Source organism: Balaenoptera musculus, chromosome 15 (genome assembly GCF_009873245.2).
Source record: "Balaenoptera musculus isolate JJ_BM4_2016_0621 chromosome 15, mBalMus1.pri.v3, whole genome shotgun sequence".
Lineage (NCBI taxonomy): Eukaryota > Metazoa > Chordata > Mammalia > Artiodactyla > Balaenopteridae > Balaenoptera > Balaenoptera musculus.
In genome coordinates this window covers 74,018,576-74,043,376 of record NC_045799.1, presented here as the reverse complement: position 1 = coordinate 74,043,376, position 24,801 = coordinate 74,018,576, and the positions used below count along the sequence as shown (strand labels likewise).

The 24,801-nt window shown below is 44.8% G+C and overlaps 1 protein-coding gene across 10 annotated transcripts in view; it reads right to left on the bottom strand.

Annotated features, from left to right (window-relative positions):
- CALN1 (calneuron 1) overlaps positions 1–24,801 on the bottom strand; it is a 471,992-nt gene that overhangs the window by 371,204 nt on the left and 75,987 nt on the right. Inside the window, exon 1 of one of the 10 annotated variants that reach the window (XM_036825188.1) lies at positions 11,087–11,195. The exons of the other annotated variants lie outside the window; for them this stretch is intronic. The gene's annotated coding sequence lies outside the window, so the exon portion shown is untranslated. Of the gene's footprint in view, positions 1–11,086; positions 11,196–24,801 lie in introns of those variants that run through there. 10 annotated transcript variants of the gene reach the window in all.

Sequence of the window (24,801 nt, the reverse complement as noted above, 5' to 3'; positions counted from 1 at the left end):
AGTTTGCCAGCCCCTAAGGAACAGAGGTGAAAATCAGGCAGCAACACCAGACAAACAGGAAGAGAGGGAGAGCCAAGACCAGGCCAAGCTGATGACCAAGGCAGTGGGCATGGGCTGGGGACAATGAAGCATCAGGTGGCCCCAAGCCCATGGCCAAGCGCAGAGCAATCATGGCACAACTCAGGCAAGGACTAGACCCAGGAGGTCCAGGCCTGAAGTGAGGGAGAACCCAGGAGTTCCATCTGTTTGCCAGGGGCAGAACCCCCACTAGAGGCTCATGTTAGGGGAATATGATCAACCAATATGAACAATCCAGCAAGAGTGAGTCACAGACTCAAGGCCCAGTCCTCACCCTTGAGTTCAATGGGAGGATGAAGGCCAGAACTGAGTCCATGCATGGCCAACATGGCAAGGTGTAAAGTCTGAAAGTCAAATGGGACACAGGTATCTGATGCTACCGTACACACAGTTGCCCTAAATGACACTCCAACCCTACCAATTGGAGTCTCTCCCTAGTTTATGAACTAGGGTTTGCCCAGAGGTAGGCCCATCAACGGACACATCTACAGAGAGCTAGAAAAGCGAAGACGGGGGAAATAGGACCAGGCCAATGCCATCGGGACCCACTCCAGCGGTGTGAAGGAGCAGGCCTCCACTCGAAGGTCAAAGGGTGCTCCAGGAGGGGAATGGCAGAGTCGGGGTCCGGGTGACAATGTCCTGTGGAAGTTCTCTGCAGCCCCTGGCATGTCCTGGGCAATCAGAATTACAGAGACAGCGCAGCCTGGTTAAGCTGGCAGTACAGCTTAAGGGCATAGCTTTTAGAGTCAAGCTTCACAACTCATTAGCTGTGTGACCTTCAGTAAAGTACTTAACCTCTCTCTGGTTTGGTGTCCTCATCCACACAAATGGAGACAACAGCAGTGTCTATTTCATTAAATCCTTGTTGAAAGGATTTAATGAGTTAACACATGTAAAGTACTCAGAAAGGAGGACTTATATAAGCATTAGCTATAATTATACTGCCTCAGTCTTTATACTAACTTTCATGTGCCCCTAAGAAGTCTTCTCCCACTCTGTTTAAAGATCTGACCTTTGGGAGTTCCCTGGTGGCCTAGTGGTTAGGATTCTAGGCTTTCACCGCTGTGGCCTGGCTTCAGTCCCCGGCCGGGGAACTGAGATCCTGCAAGAAGCATGGCGCAGCCAAAAAAAAAGAAAAAGAAAGAAAAAAAAAAAAATCTGAACTTCTAGGGCAAAATAAAACACCCTAAGAAAGCAATGTCCATTTCAGCCCCTGGGTTTCACGCCCACTGTCTTTATCTCCAGTTAGTTTAAGAAGCGTAAAGAGAGGGGCAGGAAAACGTCCCCATCAACACTGACATGCTGAAACAGGTGCCTGGAGTTGAAAAAGCGGAAAAAAAGGATCCAACAAAATATAATTTATTAGTCATCACCTGCTGAACATGTCACGGCTAGGTGATAAATGCCAAGAACATCAATTATGAACTATTCTTACAGCAGGTTTAACACAATCCACCATGACATCCAGAAACCTATATGTCGAGAATGTTCCTTCTTTGTTTGGACAACAGGAGGAAAATATTTGGGGTGGAAATGGTAAATGTAATTATTCTGCATGAAGTAGGGCAGCCTGCGTCTGCATCCCGCCTGGGACCAGGCTACTGAGTATCTGTCAAGGTGTCAACTCCAACCGCAGAAGCAAACAACTTGGTCACACTTCTGTGTCCTTACCTAAATTTGGAAGGAGGGGATGGCGAATCACAGGTATCACTGGCAGTGACGTTTCTGGATTCACAGGTGTTTGAACGTAACTATATCCGTGGTCTTTCTGCATGTCTGTGTCTTGTGATTACCTTGCCCCAGGAGCAGCTCGGGGGTGTCTTCTCCCCAGGATTCACCCTCCCGCGTCCCTCCTCCTGGTGTCGCATCCACAGCAGCCCCGGCCTGATGATCTGTGACTCTGCACAAATCTGAGTCTCGGCATCCCCCTCTCCAAAACTGAGTGGTTTAGACTAGATAATTCCTAACGTCCCTTCCAGCTCTCTGAGCCTTTGATTCTGACTCTACAAATGCTGACCAGGGACAGGACAATGTGCTGGATCCAGAAAGACAAATAATGCAAGTGATTTGTAATCACGATACCAAACTTTTGGGCTCTAATACTAGAGCAATAAGGTTTAAATGTTCAGAGATGAACATTTAATTGCTCTATTCTTCTTTATAAGAACACAAAGTGAGGGGAGGCAGGATCCGGGCCCCCTGTTCTCCAACCCTGCCTTGAATGAACCAAAGAGGCCGTACTCTCATGAAAAGGCGATGATTCCAGAAGCCATCCGTGTGAAGCTAAGCAAGTCAAGAACGGGATTCTTCTTAACTAGGCCCTGCCCTCCAGCAGCACGTGGAGCCGGTTAACAACGCAGGTGCGCTCAGCCTGCTACAGGGCATCAGAATCTGCATTTGAACAAGATCCCCTGGCAATTCGCAGGCATTTTCCTTTGAGAAAAGCTGTCTTAACGCCTTGGTTCTCAAAGCTGGCTGCGCAGTAGAATCACCTGTGGGGGCGGGGGGTGGGGGGTGGAGGGCTTTGTCCCATCCTCCCCCCAACAATGATTCAGATTTCACTGGTCTGGGATGTGATGGGGCATTGGGACTTTTTTTAAGGCTGCCCAGGGGATTCTAATGTGCAGCCAAGTCTGAGAAGCACTGAACTAAATAAATTCTCAGGTTCAGGTTCTAAAACTCAAATCCAGAGCCAACTAACCTCCCTCTAGAAAGATCTGTATCACCTTTCCCAAGGCCACAGCAGGGTCACCCACTAGCTGGAGTGCTAGTTGATGATGGGTCACCATCCCACGTCCTCCAAGGTCCTGCAGGACGTGGCCGCTCCGGGGAAAGCTACCTGGCAGCACTGGTGCGCGCTCTCTCTCTCTCTCTCTCTCTCTCTCTCTCTCTCTCTCTCTCTCTCTCTCTCTCTCTCTGTTTCTTTCTCTGTCTCTTATGGCAAATGCAGTGCTTCAGATCACAGGACAGAACCTGCTTCTACAGTAGCACCTTCCACGCAGGGATCTCTCTCCAAGCACATGGAACCCTCGGGCCAGCAGCTGGAGCTCAGGCAGCCAGAAGGGTCCAGCGCAGATCCTCCTCGGCTTCAGTCCCTTCTGGCGTGCGAGATTCGGCATCAGACTGCATCATTCCTAACGACTTAAGGCTAAGATCTCTGAGTGAGGACCCCCTGACAGTAACCACCAGCATCTATGCTTCCTTCAGTTATGTGATTCCTCCCTGTTACCTACTGCCCTTTGAGGGCCCCACGGATTCTGTGCTTCTGGGTTTTTGAAAGCACTTCTCTCCTTAGGTGTGAGAAGTTGAGACTTTGGTGTTTATGTAAAGACAGCATCGGAGCCAAGCTGGGAGCTAGCAGTTCTTGAATCTACCAGGGCTCACAGGTCGGTTAGTATTGGTGCAGCAAACTTGAGGGCTGAGTCTTGGAGTGCAGAGAGAACCACCATCCTCTGCTGAGGGCAGATGATCTGTCCTGCACCAGTTACTGCCAAGTGACTCAGGAAGGGAAGGGATTGGGGCAACCCACCAAACAGACTTGAAAATGTCATCCCCGTGGGGAACTCTTGGCAGCTCTACATTCATGAGTTTGTCCAAAAGAAAAGTGATTTAACTGAAGTGATTTCACCAAGTCCCACCTGATCTTTATTGCAGAAAGCCTGCTTGTCTTTGGGAGGCAAGGGAAGGTGGAGATTTTACCTAGTGAGTTAACATGCTTCTGGAAGGGACACTATGGTGTGATGGGTCCCACCCAACACGGGCTAACCTGGGCCCCTGAGCTGCTTCTTCATTTCTTCATCTGTAAAATGGAGGAAATACTAATAATCAGAGAGTGGATGACACGTAGTAAGTACGATGCAAGTTTGCGATTATTACTTGTCACTTCCCACCGGATCCGGAATATGTGTTTATGTGTCTGTGCATAAAATGAATCATCCACCATAGACCAGAGGAAATAACAGAGCAACTGGTTTTAAGAACAAGCAGTCGGATGCTGGAGGCTGAAATGCTCCATCAACGTGCAGTACAGATGTTTTAGGTTTTCTTACCAGGCTATAAAAATGTTTACACAGTAATTAGGCCTGTTATCAGTACACAAACAGATTACACTTTACAGAATGAATGAACAGCACAAAAACCTCCCATTTTTCATCAGGTTCAGCATGCTTTCCTAATTCTCGGGTTTACCAAAATAAATTCATTTTTCTAACAACACAGAGCCGGTGCGGAGTGTCGGGAAGAGGCGCTGGGGTGGGGAAGTGACAGTGTAACGGAGCGCATGTCATTTGCTCTCTCCGGTCCTTCTTTTTCCCCATCTGTAAACTGAGATAACCAAGGTCGCTGCTCTCTCATAAACTCCATGGTTCTATTACTTTACAAGCATTCTCTTCTAAGCACGTCTTCACTCTTCTCGTCCCCCAAGAAAGGATGTGTTTAATTAGAATACTGATGGGAAAGGTAGTAATTCTGCTGAATCGCATGAGTCTCCCATCCAACACACTAGCACGGAGTTGGTGGCAGCTCATTCCTGACACTGCAATCCCCAAAGCCAGTCTGCATGGTGAGACCACGCAGGACAGCGTTTCCCAAACACATCAATAGCTCTAAGTGACACTTAATGGAATGCTTTGCTTTTCCCGTTTTCAAAGGATAATATTCCGTGGTAATAAATACGTCACCAAAATAATGAACCAAGCTCCCTTACTTGCACTTCTAAGTTTTCATATGAGCTAACTTGTGTTAATGAAAAAGTAGAAGTGATTTGTAATCATGAACCCAACTTTGGGGCTCTAACACTAGAGCAATATTGTTTAAATGCTCGGAGATGAACTTTCAATGAATATTTAATTGGTCTATTCTTTATAAGTATAAAGCATGCTTTCAGTGAACACTATGAATACTAAAAAAGGCAAGATACCCTTTCTCCTAGCTAAGTTATGTGTTCAAGTTTCCTAATGATTTTGTTTCAAGGGGAAAAAGGGCATTGAGGTTTCAAGCTCTAGAGGAAGGAATCTGGGAGAGTCATTTGGAGATAGGGTGACCTGTTACAGCAATATTCCAAAACCCTTCGACAAAATATAGATGTAGGTATTTGAAATGCAAAGGAAGAAAATCTAACAATCTATGTACGGAAATGTGAATGGTCTGGGGAATGAGAGTGTAGAAAGGTGCTTTCCTTTTTTTATGTAACATTTCTGTACGGCTTTAATTTCTTTTAAAAAGAAGAATGTTGGCTTTCATAACGAAAAATATTTTTTAAGCATAAAAAAAAGAGCCACCCATTGGAGAGCTGGTGCAAAATAAGCATCCTAATTTCTGCCCCAACAAGGACCATGGGTTTTTGACATTAAAATTTCCAGAAATAAAATGGTAGGGAAAAAGCGTTTAGTTGATATAGTCTCACAACACCCCATTCATTCAAGACATTAGTGGTCATCGGCATCTACATTTTAAAACAATTTGTTTCTGATTATAAAATACATTTGAGCTCATTTAAAAAAAAAACAAAACAAATATCATTCAAAATGCCAACTCCTTGGGACAACAATGTTGACATTTTTAGTCCACTTCTTTCTATTATTCTTCTGTACCAAGTTTTTAAACGAAACTGAAATCATACTAGAAATGTGGTTTTGTCCATACCCATATTTAATTGGTACATTAGAAACCACTAAATTAAGGTCACCAAAGCATTTTCTCTCCATCTGTTACTCTTAAACACTACATTTCATTTTATACTCTAATGAATAAAGACTCACTTTGTTGTACCAAGGGAGTGCACACAGAATGCACAGCTGCCAGGGTGATCTTTTGGAAACATAAATTAAATCACGTCACTTTGCCGTTTAACACCCTCCTGGTGCTCCCATCAAACTCAGTATCAAGCCCAAACTCTACAGGGTGACCTCTGAGGCCCCTCAGGAACTAGCCCCTGCTTCTCGGTACACATCTCCTGCCACACTAGCCTCCTTCCTGTTCCTCTAAAGCACCCTGTGGTTCCTACCTCAGGACCTTTGCACTGGCTGTTGCCACTGCCTGGAAGTTCTTCCCCAGATCTGCCCGCAATTTACCCAGCTTAAATATGGCTCTTCGGTGAGAACTTTCTTGACCACCCAATCCAAAGCGGCCCCTGTATCTGTCTCCATGATATCATCTAATTTTATTTTCCATTTTTATTTTTTTATTGTGTCTTACACCACTAGAATATGAGAGTACCACCTCTGTCTATTCACCATTGTCCTCAGTACCCACACCAGATGCTCAATAAATATTGGTTGAATGAATGAAAATGTTTTCAAAGTACCCAGATTCGTGGGGCATGAGCTAAAGCAACCTCCTTAAACAGGCCTTATTCTCAGCAGCACAGTCCCTTAATGAGACTTTTTAAAATAGGCCGTCACCTTCTCCTGTGGCCTGGTAACGGAGAGCGGCCCACAGCCCTGCCGGCGGGAAAACAAGCGAGTTATTTAGTCTGGGCCAGACTTTCATTTTGTTTATCCACCCCGCTACCTAAACCAGAAACTCTGTGGCGACACACTATACACTTCCCTTCTCTTACTCCTACTCAATCCATCAGTAAGTCCCACCAACTATCCCTCCTGTGGAGGACATGCCCAAGTCTTCTAGCAGGATCATTCCAACTTCCTTTTTCAGAAAAACTACCTCTCCCCGTTCGGATGAACTTTCAGAAAACTGTTCCTGATGTGAAGACCCAAAGCTATGCCAGTTAGACATTTCCTCTGAGCATTCTGAATGTAGCAGAATAATAAAAATGAAAATAATAATAATAATAAGATGATGATGATGGAGGAAAAGGCTGGAGATCATTTACTTCCATAGCATGACCTGAGAGAAACCGAAAGACTACTTCAGCCACCAAGATCCCCTCGACTGCCTAATTCCCAGCTGCTCCAAGCCTGGTTCTTCGGGCGTGCCCTCAGCCCTGTGAATTCCCATCAGTACTTCTACAGCATTCTCCTTGTTTGCTTTAGTTGCTAGCCCAAGTCAGTTTCTGTTGTTTGCAACCCAGGAACCCTAATTGAGAATTCTCCTAAATGTTTGCTCGGTCCATCTCTTCTCCATACTCCCCACCAGGACCTCAGCACCAGCCGCCTCACCGGTATCTACGCCTCTGGTCTCCTCACTGCCAAATCCATTCTCCACGAGGGCCCCAACCGTACTTACCTAAAACTCAGATCTGACCATGCCGCCCGCCCCCTGGTCCTGACCAAAAGCTTCCTTCTACCATTCCAGCCTCTTCTCTTGTCATTCCCTGCCTCACCCTTAAAGCTCCAGGAGCTCCAAACTACCAGCTGCTTCCTCACATTTTCCATATGTTTCCTTATCTCTCACCCGACTTCCTCTGCACTGGGATCCCCAGGTAAGGCTGGCCACTTCATAACCATCCTTCAAGCTCCGCTCAGACATCACTGCCATGCTAGGCTGGCCGCCTTCCGTCTCTGCTCGCAAATGTGCACGCCTCACACATGGTCTGCCTTCCCCGCTAATCTGTGAATTTTTTGATGGCAGCCGCGGTGTCATATTCATCTCTCTATCCATACCACATAATAGGCACTGAATACATTTTTGTTAGATGTTAAATGATTAAAACCATAATTCACTCGGAAAGCCCCAGGTTGGATGCAACAACTGTGCTTTCATTTTCCTCCTTTTTAACCACATGCAGAATTACCCTCCAGTGGAGCAACCGAGGGATCAGCCAACGCCCTGCCCATCTTGAGGGATGGTTTCATCGCTTGAGAGTCAGGACGCACGCGGTGTTCACAAACATCGGGGGCTGCTGCTGGTTGTGCTGCCTAATGGTTCTCCATCGCAAAAGGACGTTTCAGACACTCTGACTACATCAGGTTAAGCCTCGAAGGAAGGGCAAAGATGCCACCCACCCCATACCAATGTGGGCGCAGATAGGGAACATGCAAACAAAGACGCAGCAGCCTATAATCAAGCCAATCTGGGCTCAAGCCTCACGTGGCTCCAGTGTGGGCACACGTGGCTCCAGTGTGGGCACACGTGGCGCCAGTGTGGGCACACGTGGAGGGCAGGGCCTCCTCCCCTGGCCCACTGCACGAGGCAGAGCTCCTCCTGTGCCTGAGTTTCCTCGTCAGGAGTGAGGAATGAGATGCTGCCCTAGATTCACTCAGCAAACACAGAGGGGGCACCCGCCATGGGTCTGACCCTAGACAAGGCACCGAAGGTCAAAGGTTACTTAACCGCCCTTCAGATCATACGCAGCAGTGTGGAAAGATCCCTGGACTTCCAATCAGGAACTCCAGCCTCTTAGAATGAAACCATAACCCTGCCTCTTACCCACAAGCTACGGGGCCTCAGGAAAGTTAGTTAACCACCCTTGGCATCAGTTTCCAAATAAGAAAAAATGGGAGTTCCGTGAGCTCCAATGTGTAAAGAGTCTGGCATCAAGAAGGGTCCCAGAAATCCGAATTAAGAGGGTCTGCAAAGACCTTAAATGTCCAAAGTTCTCTCTGAGCCACCAGAATTCCTCTCAGGATAAGAACTAGCGCCCCCTTCTGCCACCCACTGAGCACTGCAGAGGCTGTCAGCGCTGGAGCGGGCTGGCAAAGCCAGCAAGACCGCGGACGCGGCGCCACGACCAAGTACCAGCCGTCAGATACCTCTCCCGGGCTGTAGACCCAGGGGCACACTGTCCCTCCCAAAGCCACTTGCTATGGAAAAGAAATTTCTAGATTGCAGCCGAACCCTGCCCAATACTTGGGCGCTTATCAGAGGCCTCCCACTGCGGAGATAACTGTCAAACTCAGCCAAGCAGCTGTCACACGCGCACCCTCACCGCCCCCCCCAACCCCCCATCACCCCTCAGCGAGGAAAGGGAGCCGTGGGTCTCCATCAAGTCCCGCCCATCGTGCGTTCTCCTCGGAACCAGCTGAATGAAATGATTTTCTTCCCACAAAGCCCTTAGGCTGCGCCCTCACTGAAGGCCTGATTACTGGCAATAGTTACAGTCCGAGGTCACAGAAAGGTGATCTCTATGAACAATTCTCAGCGGATTTAGCGCTCCTCCAATAAAATATCCGAGGGATTGGGTTTCCAGAGAGTTTTGTTTTCATTACTCCACTTGGATACAGCCAGTAACCAACATGAGTGTTGAAGACCAGCTTCTCAGTAAACATAGCTGTTTTTCAGGCAGCTACTGCCATGAAAAACCCACATGTCTGCAGTGAGCTCAGAAAGGGGGGGCGGGGGGCGCTCGGCTGGGCCTCCACCAGAGCAGGCTGTGGGGTGAACATGGCCCAGGGGCATCCATCGGGCATTCGTGGGGGCCAGCTGCCTAAGGAACCAGCAAAGCTCTGCGGCTGCTGGAGCCCAGGAATGGATCCTTAGCTGGGGTGTCCCAATAGAGCAGCAAGCACAGGAGAGGTCCGAGTTGCCCTCCAGACTTCAGAGCCTCATAGAAACAAGTAGCAAAGAAAATGGGGACTCCACCAACACCTCCTTCTTCACCCCCCAAAGATGAAATAAAAACCACCAACAAGCCAAGGAGGAGAGCTGGAATCAGGCTGGGATGAAAACCGTGTCCTGCTCCAGCCCCAAGACAATTTCACACCAATGGCTTAAAAACCCTTTCCAAAGCTCTGATGCCTAAATTGAAAAAGAGTTTATCTTTTGGACTGAAAGTCAGCAGTTAAAGAAGCAGAGCGTGAAAATCCTAAGAGTTATGAGTTTTCACATTTGCACAAATGGCCTGTGTGTCTGTCCACACAGAGGGCAGTAATCTACCCATTCTTCCCAGAGAAGGTCACCTCAACTCTATCCCCGAGGCTGCTCTTATCCACGCTAGAACGTAGTTACTATTACCGCTAATCAGACTTCAGTGGACACAGACACACACGGCCGGCACTGAGCTGCTCTTCTCCGAGCCCAGCAAAGTGTCCTATTCTGCCAAAGATCAAGCGCAGGGCCTGGGGATGGCGCCCCAGTCTTGGCACCTCAGGAACTGCAGGCACCGTTCCCCGGGGCAAAGGGCTTCAACACCAAGGGCAAGGAAGGCGCTTGCCCCACACACTGGTCCGCAAAGGAAAAAGAGCAGAGGGAAATGGTGCTGGGCGTGGGGGCAGAGGGCACACGTGGCTGGCGCCTCGATGCTAAAAAGTGGCCCTCCGTGCACTCTCAGCAACCCCATCCCGTCGGGGTGAGGCGTCCTCCGCTCTCCCTGGCCCCGACGCCGGCCCCAGAACTACCTGCTGCTGCCTAGGCGCCCTCAGGCCAAGTCTGAGGAAGTTCACTCCCCGTCGCGCCAGTCCGGGGAGGCTGGGGCACCCGGTAAACCCAGACTGCCCGGCAGAGTCGGCGCCTGCCTCTGCCCGAGAGCGGGACTCTGGGAGCTGCTGGGGACCCAGGGTCCAGCTGAGTGACAGCCAGGTCCCGGGCTGGGCTGCCGGAGGCCTCCGGGTGATCCCGCGCTCCCCAGGGCCCGCGGACGCCGGGCGGGTGGCAGCGAGGAGCGTGCGCCCCGGAGGGCGAGCAGCCCGCGCCTGGGCTGGAGATGGAGAGAATCCTCCCCCTATCGCCATGACTCCCGGCTTCCCGGATACCTGGAAGCCGCCCCGCTCTCCCACCTGGGCTGCGGTGCAGCTCCCCTCCCTTCCACCGCCCGGGCGCCCGCGGCCGGGGGCGCGAAGACTAGCGGCCACCGGCGCAGGGGACTCGGCGAGCGGCTCCCAGCCTGCAGCCCGCACAGTTCCGGGACACCCGGGTGGGACACCCGCGGCCCTGCCCCGGCCCCACGCCTCGGGGCTGGCGGCCAGCAGCCACCCCCAGGGAGGGCAAGGCAGCTCGGACAACCCCCAGCCCGCCCGGTGCCCTCCGCCAGCGCCAACAGGTATAGGAGGCGTTGTCGCCCGCCCACTCCGGGGCCAGGGGCCCGCGACAGCCGCGGGTTTGGAGTACGGTGCAGAGGGGCGAGGACGGAGGGAAGAGGCGAGGGCGGGAGCGAGCGGGCGGCGGCACTCACCTCTGGCTGGGCCGGGGCCGGCCGCGCGGGCCCGCCGCCCCGAAGCCCGGGTTCCGAGGCGCCTCCGCGCGCGCCGGGGGCTTCCTCCGAGGCCCTCAGGGAGGGGGCGGCGCGGGGGGAGGCGCCGGCGGGCAGCGCTCAGCCTCACGCTCACACCCCCGGCCGGCCGCCGCGGCCCCGCGCCGGCATCCTCGCTGCCGCCGGCTCCCACGGCGCCCCGGGCCGCTCCCCAAGCGCGCGCCGGGGCCGGCGCGAGCCCCTCGTCGGCTCGGAGCGCGATCTGGGCGCGCTCCTCCTGTCCTTGTCCTCGGCTCCCGTCTGGGGACGCTGCCCCGCACCCCCGGCTCTGCGCGCTCCTCTACCCCTCCCGCTCCCGCTGGCCGTGCAGAGCCCCGGCGCGCGGGCTCAGCCCATGTGCGCGGCTGCCTCGCTGCGCCCCGGAGCCCAGTGGCCGAGGCCCCGCCGGAGTTGCGCGCCCTAGAAACTCCATGCAGCTCCGGCCTCCTCCCCGGCTCCTCCCCGGTGGGCCCCCCGGGGCCTTGAGACCGCCCGCGGCGCCGTCCCCGCCCTGCCTTCGCCCGCGTCAGGAGCCGGGGTTCGGGGCGCGCCTCGCCTTGTGGGGGTCTGGGAGACACCACCCCCACCCCTCCGCCTTGCCAATGGCTCCCTCGGTTTCCAGGCAGCGCAACCTGAGGAACGCCTCGGCGCGCGCGCACTCACACTCGCGCACACACACACACACACACACGCACTGCACACACAGGCACACGCGCGGGGGGCGAACTGGAGCTTGGCAGACGGTCCTCCTTCCTTCCTCCCCAAAGAAGCTGCCCACGTTAACTCCGGCAAACTGCTGTTCCTCGGTATTGGACAACTTACCCAAGCGCCCCCCACCTTAACTACTTCATCCCCAGGGCCAGGATCACACCTGCATCCGCGCCCGGGGGGGAGGGCGGGTGCCGAGTTGAGGTGCCGGCGGCCAAAACTGGGGGAGGAGGAGGGTTCGAGGTGCTCATCCCAGCACCATCTAGGGAGACACTTCTGCGGCGATCGCCCACCGACCTCTGATCCCTCTCCCCAGGGCCTGAGAACACGTGGTTTGGCCCCCCACTTCCCTTTCCAAGGTCACAGAATGGATTTGACGAGGGGGAGAGGGTGCTTGGACACAGGTGTGAGCTAGGCATCTCAAAGACCGTCTGCAACCTGCCCTGGCACTGCCCCCTGCCAAGTCCATACCCAGACAGATCCCTTTCCTCCTCTGCCCCGTGCCTCAAGGGCAACCCGTTAGCTTAGAGCCTCCAGTCACCTTTTCTGGTCCCCACCTGTCTACCTCTCATGTGCCCAGAAGCTGACAGAATACAAAGTGCTACCAAGGTTTGTGTCGTCAAAAAAAAGGAAAAGAAAGAAAAGAAAAATCCAAACACCAAGATGCATCTCTGTCTGTCCCACAGACAGAATCAGGCATCTACCTGTCCCTTTCTGCTCCTCCCAAGGGTGCGCCACAGAAGGAACCCACCTGGCTGGAGCAGGCTGTCCTTTCCTTACAGCACTCTCTTTTCCAGGGTCCCTAGTTTCTTGCCCCCTCTAGGTGGCAGAAAGACTGTGCCACCAGCTCAGAGTCTTCCAATTCCCAGAATCAAAGAAAAGATATATATAAAAATTCTCACACCAATCAGGAGCCAAGCAGGCAATACTGCCATAAGCCTCTGGTCCAAACAACTCAGCAATCACCTCTATTCCTGCTGGGGCAGCTGCCAAGAGAACGTGGGCATTGATGCTAACAGCCAGCGGCACAAGTTAATCAGGGTCCCCTCCTTGTCTGCACCTCCTGGTTTGCAGCCTGGGCGTGGTTCCTCTGAGCCCTGGTAGCACTCATTGCTGGTACCATACCTTTGGCATTTAGCATTTGCTACCTTGTATTCTTACCATCTTTTCTTGTACCTGCCCTACTTCCAAAATTATCTCCTTAAGCCATTGGCTGAATCCTACTTACCTAGTTCAGAGATGTATCAATACAGAGAAGGCACTTCCAAGAGTTTCCCTGAAGGGTCACGGGCAGATGAACTAAAAGAGTGGATAGAGTCTCAGAATGATCTTTCCCACCAATCTCTTAGTTTGGATGAAAGCTGCATCTTCTAGTAATCTGTTGCCTCTACAGCAGTGGTTCTGTCATTTTCTGGATGGCAACCAAGTCACCAAAGTCCCTTAAGCAAGTCTATATACACACATGGAGTTCCTGGTAGAAAGTAGATTTAACCATTTAACCGGAGCAGGACACATATGTCAGATCTCTGCCCTCACTGCCTGTGTGAATTTGGGCAAATTGTTGGTTCTCTCTAAATCTCACTGTCCTCATCTGTCAAATGGGGATAATTAGAGTATCTACTCCATAAGTTTGTCATAAACATTAAATGTGATAACCTGAAATAGCAGTTCACTCAGTTAACTCAGCTCCAGGCATAGTAAGTGTTCAACAAATGCTGGCTGTTGTCATTATTCATGAGTAGTTAACACATGTCAAAGACATTACCTTGAGGGAAAAAAATCAAGGACCTCAATGGACATCAAGAACTAGGAAGCAAGGTGGCCGACTTTGGTGAGCACACTATATACAGTTTCCTGGTCCTCGCCAACTGTGACCATTTTGAGACTTACAGGTTAAGAGGGTTGCAGGTTCTCAGGCCCTGGTACCCTTGCTCCAACTTTTATTTATTTGTTCAATATATATTTATTAAGGGTCAAAATGTGTCAGCTCCTTCCTGTTAAATTGCCAAAGAAAATCTTGTACCAAATATCAGAATGGAAGCTAAAACCAACATGGAACAAAATGGGTTCCATGCATTTGTACCTTGATTTGGCATAAGTACTCTCTCCAACCCAGAATAATACAGCCCTCCAGGAAACAGCTGGGAGTAATCATTAACTTTGTTCTATCACCTACCTCTAGCTTTGGGACTCAGAGTTATACAAATCAGACACCTGGACAACTGCTACCTTACCAAGTGGTAAACATTTTCTAATATAGTCAAAGTCATTGCCATCTCTACCTCAGCCTTTCCCCTGTCTTTCCTTCTTTTGTTTTACCTGAAATAGCAGTTCTACATAATAACTACAATAACTACATCTACTTCAAGTGCCCAAGACAGTCAAGGGTAGAGGGGGATGAAGGGGTCTGTTGCATTCTGAAGAGAAATAGGCAGAAAAAGAAAAAATCATTTGGGTACGTGCTGGAGGGTAACATTTTTCATGTATCCTATCAAAATGCGGACAATGGAATGCATTGGCTTCTTTACAACACACATTCTCTACTTTGTGGCAGGAGGTTTTAGAGTGGTTTGTTAGGCAGCAACAGATAACCAGAACAAAATTCAGTATCTGAAAGTAGACTGGTGCTGTAACAAACACTTAAAACGCTGGCTTTGGGATTGGACGACAAGCAGAAGTGCCTCGGAAGTCTGTCAGTGAAAGCTGCAAGGGCCTCAGGAAGACACTTGGAAATGACTTGAAGGACACCGAGAAAACTGTTCCTGGAAGCTGGGAAAGAGAGCACCTGAGCCATGTACTGGTGGGTCACTTAGCAAAACAGTTGCCTGTAGTAATGTGACAGATGAGAAGGCTACCTAATGAACTCATGGATCTGACTAGAAGAGTTCCAAGTAGAGCACAGAAGAAGCCAAGTGAGTTTTTCTAGATGCCTATGATAAAAGACAAGCAGAGATGAATTAAAGCAGAAATCATTCCATTTTTCTGAGTAGAATTTAGAGGAAATAGAAAGAACCAGGACTTGCTGTGTTCGAGAGGAGAACTGTTCCTCATTCTGACATCTCCAGGCAAAAACATTCAAATCCAGGGCAGTAAAATGTGGTCTCCAGATAAAGATTAAGTTAGGGATGGTGCAGTCAAATCCTTTGTTAAGACCTCACACATATTTAAGGGCAGGCCTAAAAGAGCTTTCAATAATCTTAGAGACACGGTCCCTCAGCAGCCTCACCAGGGGCTGAAAATAGAGAAGGGCCTATTCTTAAAGGGGTGTGTAAGTGTAGTTTTTCTCTAATGGATGGATTCCAGTTTAAATCACAGGAAGCCCTCAATGTTTTTAAAGAAAACATACCAGTTTGGGGCTGAAAGGGACAGAGACAGCACAAAAGGAAAGGAGGCCTTTGGATCTCCAACCATCCATGGACAATAAACGTGCTGCAAACAGGAGTTATTTCTTATGAGAGAGGGAGAACGGCTGAGAGCGGAACCAAGAGCCCAAAAGATGAGGCCAAGAGCTGTGAAGAATCATTCCCAAGAGGCAGGGCTGGGCCTTAATTATGGAACCGATGACACATTCCCAGCTGGATTTCAGAATTGCTATGAACCAGTGTGACTGCTACAAGAAACACCACTCACATCCTCCCTTATTGAATGGGGTGTCTGTTGCAGTTACTATATCTCTGCCTCACAGGTGTGTGGAGGGTATTTAGTGAAGAGGAAGGAGGAGCTCACAGATCTTCAGATTGAGAAGAACCTCCCATGAACCTGCTTTAAATGAACTGATCCATGACCTCAAGCCACAAGGAGATGAGACTTTTGGAACTTTTGGATGTGTCTGGGTATGTTTCATGTTAGAAGAATGTAAATAATGCTTGACTGAAGGTGAATTTTTTACCATGCTGCATTAAATATGGCTGGACATTCTTTAATATTCCTGTCATCAAGTTGGGATCTACATCGCTCTTCCCTTGAATCTGGACAGGATATGTTACTTCTTTAATTGAATAAAGAAGTTATTTTGTGCCAGTTTCCAGGCTTAGGACTTAAACTGGAAGCTTTTATTTCCTGTCTCTTGGAACACTCTCTTAGAGCCCTAAGGCACCATGTAAGTAGTCCAATTACCCAGAGTCTGCCATGCTGCAAGGCAGCCCAAGCTAGCTGTGTGGAGGATAGGAGGTAGCAAGGTAATAAAGGAGAAATGGAGAGGGGGAGGAAGAGGGACAGATAGAGATAGATATCTGGCCAGTCCCCAGCTATTCTAGCCCCTGATGTAAGAGTCTTCCCAGCTGAGGACCCAGATATTATAGGGCAGAAAGACACCATCCACACTGTGCCCTGTCTGAATTTCTGACCCACAGACTAAAAGGGGTAGTAATACATTGATGTTTTAAGCCATTTAACTTTGGGGTGATTTGTTATGCAGCAGTAGATAACCAGAAAAATTTGCTAACTTGGAAAGATTTCCAAACTATATTGTAAAGTGAAAAAAGCAAATTGCAAAATAGCGTGCATGATACCATTTTTGAAAAAGAAAACTTTGTACATAGTGTCCATAAATATCGGGTTGGCCAAAAAGTTCACTCAGATTTTTCTGTAAGATGTTACATAATATTATTGGAATGCTATCTGTTACCTAACCAACCCTGGAGAATCAGTATTAAGGAGACTTCTACTTTTTAGATATATATTATATGAATGTTCTACAACAAATATTTTTAATATTGGCTTAATTTTTTTAAATGAGAAAAATATCCTGTATTTATTTTTTTTCAAAGCAATAAACATGTAGTATATACTTATGAAAAGAATAACACAATCTCTGCCTTTAAAAAAACAAAGGGTTTACTCTGTGACTGGATTGTTAATGAAAAGAGATTATATTGACACATATGCTGATAATTCTTTTGATTTCTAGGATAAGAAAATTTAAGTTATCAACAAAACAAAAACAAGTTATCAACAAAGGCAAAAAAGATTGGCTTCAAGAGTGTATGTAACACTAGATCACAGATGAAAAATGAAACAATGGAGAGAGGATAATTGGTCTCACCCAGGGCTTATACATTCATTTAAGTTGTTAACATGTATGAAAGTAAGAGAAAAATATTTTCCAAATGAAACAGGTAAGAAAATAAATGGCTTTTTTACATGTTCTGGAAAAAATACTCAAAGACTTGTATTAGCCAATTAAAAAAAAGGAATCAAAGTTAAGAGCTTGAGAATGGGGCCAAGAAGCCAGAGAGAAGGAAAGGGCATTGGTGTGAACCTGACATTCTCTGCTGCCTTTGCTTTTGAAACATTAGCTGATTTCCAAGTAGCATTGGACCAAAAGGCCAAAAGATAATAATATCTCAGAGATTTTGAGAATATCACAGGCTTAGAGAGAAAATAATCAGGTTGCAGTGCTACCAAGACAGTCAGGACCTGAGGGACTAAAACCCAAGGAAAGACAACCTCAGAAAAGTGAATGTATTATTCTGCTCCACTTTCCTCCTAAAGGCATTTGCCTCATTTTAAACTGCACAGAGTGAAAGGCAAAGAAAAGAAATCAAGCAGCAGCTAAGTGGCTACACAATGAAGAATACTCAGGAATCTCACAATACCAGCAGAACAAAAATTGGACTTTAGAACCTTCCAAGAAGGAAGGGCACAAATACACACCCTAAGGTTCTAGTTGAGGCTCCTGAAAGACTATATGCATTAGGATGAATAGAAAACCAGAAGCTTTCAGAGAATCAAATCCATCTTCAAATTACCTCAATTATTGAATAGTAAAAGGTGATCTACACCTATCCTAACTGCCTGCCAGATGAAAATTGAAATCTGAGGGGAGAGAACAACATGTAGAACCACAACAATGTTTCAAATGTAATATCTGGCATTTAATAAAAAATTGCCAAACATGTCAGGGGACAAGGCCAAATTGAGAAAAATCAAGAGGAAAAAAAACAGACAGTAAAAACATAGGTGATCCACATATTGGAGTTATATAAAACAAACATTAAAACGACTGTGATAAATGTTCAAGAAAATGAATGATAAGACAAAGAAGTTTACCAGGGAAGAACTAGAATTTATTTTAAAAACAGAATAAAATAATAATTCTAGAACAACAACAAAGAAAATGTATTCAGTAGGTCTTCTTAAAGCAGAACCAACACAGCAAAAGAGATCAGTGAACTGTTAATTAGGTCAAGAGACAATATCTTACTGAAGTATCTTTCCTCTCTTCAGAGGAAAGAATGAAAAATAGCGAAAAGAGCTTGAGAGATACATAGAACATCATGAATAGTCAAACATGTAATTGAAGTCTGAAAAAAAGGGGGAGAGACAGGATGTGGTAGATGCAGTTTTGGCTGAGAATTTTCCAAAAACTGATTAAGCTACAGATTCAGGAAGTCCTAATAACTCCAAGCAGGATAGGTACAAAGAAAGGCACACATAGGCAACCATAATTACATTTCTAAAAACCAATGACAAAATAGTAAAAGAAGCCAGTCCCTCCCACCTTTGCGTGCCCACATGCACACACACACACACACAAACACTGTACTTTCAAAGGAACAACAGATGACTTCTCAACAGAAATGACAAAAGTTAGTATAACTTACAACCATCAGTATAATTTTGATGTGCTAAAAGAAAATAACTGTTCCTCTAAAATTCTGAATGCAGTGAAAATATTTATTAAAAAGGAAGCTGAGGAATTTTTGCTTCTGAGCTACTACCAGACTGGCCCCCCACTGTTAACAACTAGAAAACTATATATAAAAATATATAAATTAACTGTTTTCAATAATTGGACAATAGCCAGTGAAGGACTGTAATCCATATGAGAACAGAAATAAATGAGATGAAAAACAGAGCTGGACGAATCAGACTCCCTGACTTCAGACTATACTACAAAGCTACAGTAATCAAGACAATATGGTACTGGCACAAAAACAGAAATACAGATCAACGGAACAGGATAGAAAGCCCAGGGATAAACCCACACACTTATGGTCAACTAATCTATGACAAAGGAGGTAAGGATATACAATGGAGAAAAGACAGTCTCTTCATTAAGTGGTGCTGGGAAAACTGGACAGCTACATGTAAAAGAATGAAATTAGAACATTCCCTAACACCATACACAAAAATAAACTCAAAATGGATTAAAGACCTAAACGTAAGACCGGACACTATAAAACTCTTAGAGGAAAACATAGGAAGAACACTCTTTGACATAAATCATAGCAAGATCCTTTTTGACCCACCTCCCAGAGTAATGGAAATCAAAACAAAAATAAACAAATGGGACCTAATGAAACTTAAAAGCTTTTGCACAGCAAAGGAAACTATAAACAAGATGAAAAGACAACCCTCAGAATGGGAGAAAATATTTGCAAACGAATCAATGGACAAAGGATTAATCTCCAAAATATACAAACAGCTCATGCAGCTCAATATTAAAAAAATAAACAACCCAATCCAAAAATGGGCAGAAGACCTAAATAGACATTTCTCCAAAGAAGACATACAGATGGCCAAGAAGCACATGAAAAGCTGCTCAACATCACTATTCATTAGAGAAATGCAAATCAAAACTACAATGAGGTATCACCTCACACCAGTTAGAATGGGCATCATCAGAAAATCTACAAACAACAAATGCTGGAGAGGGTGTGGAGAAAAGGGAACACTCTTGCACTGTTGGTGGGAATGTAAATTGATACACCCACTATGGAGAACAGTATGGAGGTTCCTTAAAAAACTAAAAATAGAATTACTATATGACCCAGCAATCCCACTACTGGGCATATACCCAGAGAAAACCATAATTCAAAAAGATACATACACCCCAATGTTCACTAACCTAAATGCCCATCGACAGACGAATGTATAAAGAAGATGTGGTACATATATACAATGGAATATTACTCTGCCATAAAAAGGAATAAAATTGGTAGAGACGTGGATGGACCTAGAGACTGTTACACAGAGTGAAGTACGTCAGAAAGAGAAAAACAAATATCGTATATTAATGGATATTAATGGATATATGTGGAATCTAGAAAAATGGTACAGATGAACCAGTTTGCAAGGCAGAAATAGAGACATAGATGTAGAGAACAAATGTATGGGGCTTCCCTGGTGGCGCAGTGGTTGAGAATCTGCCTGCCAATGCAGGGACCACGGGTTCGAGCCCTGGTCTGGGAAGATCCCACATGCCGCGGAGCGACTAAGCCCGTGAGCCACAATTGCTGAGCCTGCGCGTCTGGAGCCTGTGCTCCGCAACGGGAGAGGCCACGATAGTGAGAGGCCCGCGCACCGCGATGAAGAGTGGCCCCCACTTGCCGCAACTAGAGAAAGCCCTCGCACAGAAACGAAGACTCAACACAGCCATAAATAAATACATAAATAAATAAATAAAAATTTAAAGAGAACAAACGTATGGACACCAAGGGGGGAAAGTGAGGGTGAGGTGGTGGTGGGATGAATTAGGAGATTGGGATTGACATATATACACTGATATGTATAAAATAGATAACTAATAAGAACCTGCTGTATAAAAAATAAATAAATTAAATTAAATTTTTTTAAAAAAAGAAGAAAGAAATGAGATGAGCCCTACTCTCTGCCTGGATTCTGCCCAGCTCTCTGCCTGGATTCATCTTCTGTACACTGTAAAGGGAAAAGAAACCAAAGCACAGCACAGTGCTCTCACTGAGTTGAGGAAACAGAGATCACACTTAATGGAGGCTTAGGTAGCTGGAATTTGTCAGGTAGAAAACTGGAGAGAGAAAACTATGCAGCAAATAGCTGAGAAAATCTTCATAGGGATTCCCTTGAGTTCTTGGTTGATAACTAAGATGTACAGTCACAGGATAAAATTCCACGAGGTCAGGCAAAGAACAGCTGGTAGAGAGCTGTAAGCTGAACAATTCCTAGAGATAAGAAAGAACTGGAAGACATTTAAGTTCTGATGAGCCTGAGTGGACAAAATACCTGGGATTCCGGTAGTGACCCCAGGTAGATTGTACCTTAGAAGTAGGACTGAACTAGCATTAGAATAGAAGTTATTCTAGTACTACAACCAAGCTTAAAAAAAAATCATCAAATGGATCAAGCTAATTCTCAAGTAGCTTATTTGCCTAACAAACTTCAAAACTCTTTAAGAACAACAACAAAATCCAGAAATTCTAGTGTAACATTCACAGCATTCATAGACAAAGAAGCAGAAATAACAGGAATAATGGAATTAGCTAATGGGGGCTTTCATATAGCTATTATAAATATGTTCAAGGATTTAAAGGAAAATATAAACACTATAAATAAAGGAGTGGAAATTATTTTGAGAGCAAATAAAATTCTGGAGCTGAAAAATATAGTATTTAGTATTAAAAAGTTGCCTGATGGACTTAATATAAGATTAGATGCTGTAGAAAAAAAAGACAAGTGAGCTTTCAGACATAGCAATAGAAACAGAAACACACAGAGAAAAATGGTTGAAAAAAATAGAGCTCAGTGAACTGTGAGACAATATCAAGCAATACTGATAACATATGTTCAATTTCAATACCTTGAGTCTGTGTGTGTGGTGAGGAAGTTAGGCAGAAAAAAATTTTTTGAATAACTAATGCCTCAAATTTTTCAAATTTGATAAAATCTATAAATACGCAGATCCAACTGGCTTAATGTACTCCAAATAGGAAGAACACAAGGAAGACCACTCCAATGTACCCCATAATTAAGCTGCTGAAAACCAGTGGCAAAGAGAAAACCTTAAAGCATCCAGAAAAATAGGGCACATTCTATCAGGAGAACAGAGGTAAGAATCAACTAACTTCTTTTCACAAATAATGCAAGCCAGAAGACAATGAAACAGCATCTGAAGTGCTGAAAAAGAAAACAAAAACAAACAAAAATATTTAGAATTCTCTATCCAGCACTCTACTCAAAACTCTGCAATGGCCTATATGTGAAAAGAATCTAAAAAAGAGTGGATATATGTATATGTATAACTGATTCACTTTGCTGTACACCTGAAACTAACACAACATTGTAAATCAACTATACTCCAATAAAATTAAAAAATAAAAATAATAAAATAAAATAAAATATCACATTTCCAAATTCAAAATAAAAAAAAAGAAGCCATAGAATTCTCTATCCAGCAAAAATATTCCCCAAATTTGAAGATGAAATAGTTTTTCAGATAAACAAAAAGTAAAAGAGTTTATAGCTATCAGGCTGAAGTAAAATGATAACCATTAGAAACTCAAGAATGAGGACAGCTGGACATGGTAAATATCTGAGTAAATATAAACAATATGGTTTTCTCAGTTTTAAGTTTCTCTAAAAGATAATTGACTGTTTAAAGCAAAAATAATACCAATGTACTACAGAATTTATAATAAATGTATAAATAAAATGTGTATGACAATAACAGCACAAAGGATGGGAAGGAAGAAATGGAAGTATACTGTTTTAAGATACATTGTCCATGAAGTAGTATAATATTATTTGACATTAGACTGCTATATGTTGAAGGTCCATATAGTAAACCCTAGAGCACAAAGAGATAGCAAACAATCTCCAATAGAGGAGATTAAATGGGATATTTGAAAAATAGTTAATGCTAAAGAAGGCATGAAAAGAGGAAAAAGTAGAGATGGGACAAATAGAAAATGAACAGCAGAATAATAAATTGATACCTAAATATGTTGTTAATTACATTTAATTTAAAGAGTCTAATGCTACAGTTAAAGGGCAGAGAACATCAGGCTGGATAAAAATACAGTAAGATGCAACTATAGACTATTGACAAGATACACTCTTTAAATATACAAACACAGATAGGTTAAAAGTACAAGGATAGAAAAATACATACCATGAGAATATTAATCATGAGACTTCTGGAACAGCTATATTAATATTGGACAAGATGTATTGCCAGACATAAATAGCGTTAATTCATAATGATAAAGAGCCAATTCATTAAGAAAATATAGTAATCCAAAACGTACCCATAACAAAGCTTTTAAAATACATGAAGCACAATACATGAAGAAAACAACAAATCCACAAACATAGTGGGAGACTTTAACACACCTCCCTCAGCATAGATGAAACATGTAAAAATATAGAAGACTTGTCAAACACTAGCAAATAACTTGACCAAATTGAATTTATAAAGCACTGCATTAGCAACTGTGGGATACATAATCTTTTCAAGTACACATGGAATGTTCATAAAAGACCATATGTTGGGCCTCAGGAGGATTCTCAATAAATTCCAAAATATTGAGATCATACAGAAAACATTCTCTGACCACAATGGAAATAAATTAGAAATCAATAAGATACTTAGAACATGCTCATATATTTTATAAGTAAAACACAGTTTTACATAATGCACAAGCCAAAGAATAAAAAACAAAGGAAGTTTAAAAAAATTTTAGACTGAATGAAATGAAAATGCAATGTGTTAAAATTTGTGGAATGCAGCTAGAACAGTGCTTAGAGGGAAAATTATAGCTTAAAATGTTTATTTTAGAAAAAGATGAAAGGTTTAAAACCAATATTCTAAGATTCCACTCTCAGAACTAGAAAAAGAGCAAATTAAACCCCAAGAAAACAGAAGGAAGGAAATAATAAAGATAAGAACAGAAATCAATAAAATAGAAAATGTACCAATAATAGAGAAAATGTCAATGAAATTGATAAATCTCTAACCTGATTTTAAAATCTGGAGAAAATACAAATTACCCAGATCAGGCCTAATGGAAGGGGCTTCACTATAGATCCTAAAGACATTAAAAATAACAAGGGACTATTATAAATAACTTTATTCCAAAAAACTTGACAACTTAGACAAAATAGAAAAATTCCTTGAAACATACAAATTAACAAAACAGATCCAAGAAGAGATAGAAAATATGAATCGTTTCATATCTTTTAAAGATATTTAATTCATAATTAATAACCTCTTCCTTCTAAACACAAAAACAAATCCCTTCATGCCCAGATGACTTCTCTGTTGAATCCTAACACACATTTAATAAAGAACAAATACCAATCTTATAAAAATCTTTCATAAAATACAATAACACAGGGGCTTCCCTGGTGGCGCAGTGGTTGAGAGTCTGCCTGCCAATGCAGGGGACACGGGTTCGAGCCCTGGTCTGGGAAGATCCCACATGCCGTGGAGCAGCTGGGCCCGTGTGCCACAACTACTGAGCCTGCGCGTCTGGAGCCTGTGCTCCGCAACAAGAGAGGCCGCGATAGTGAGAGGCCCACGCACCGTGATGAAGAGTGGCCCCCGCTCGCCACAACTAGAGAAAGCCCTTGCACAGAAACAAAGACCCAACACAGCCATAAATCAATAAATAAAAATTTTAAAAAGATTACAATAACACATCTCAAGTCATTTTATGAGGCCAATATTACCCCATTACCAAAATCAGATAAAGGCTTTATAAGAAAATAAAATAAATATAAATGCAAAAGCTTTAACAGTATAGTAGCAAATGGAACCCAGCAATGTATAAAAAGGATAATACATCTTTTGGCAAAGTGGAGTTTTTCCCAGGCCGGCAAAGTTGGTTTAAATTTTAAAAAATTAATCAGTGTAATTTATCATATTCAGAGAAGAAAAAAATCATGATCATCTTAATGCATGCATAAAGAGCATTTGACAAAGCTCAACACCCACACACAATTAAAAATTCTCAGAAAAGTTGGAATAGGAGGGAATTTCCTCAACTTGATAAAGGGCATTACGAAAAATGGACAGCAACCATCACACCAAATAGTCAAAGACTGAATGTGTCCCTGTAAAACCAGGAACAAGACTTCTACTGAACATTTGTTGGGGTCTCCAGCCAGTGAAGTAAGTCAATTAAAATAAATAAAATGCATACCAATTGGTAAGAAAAAAGTAAAACTGTTTTACTCAAAGTCAATATGAT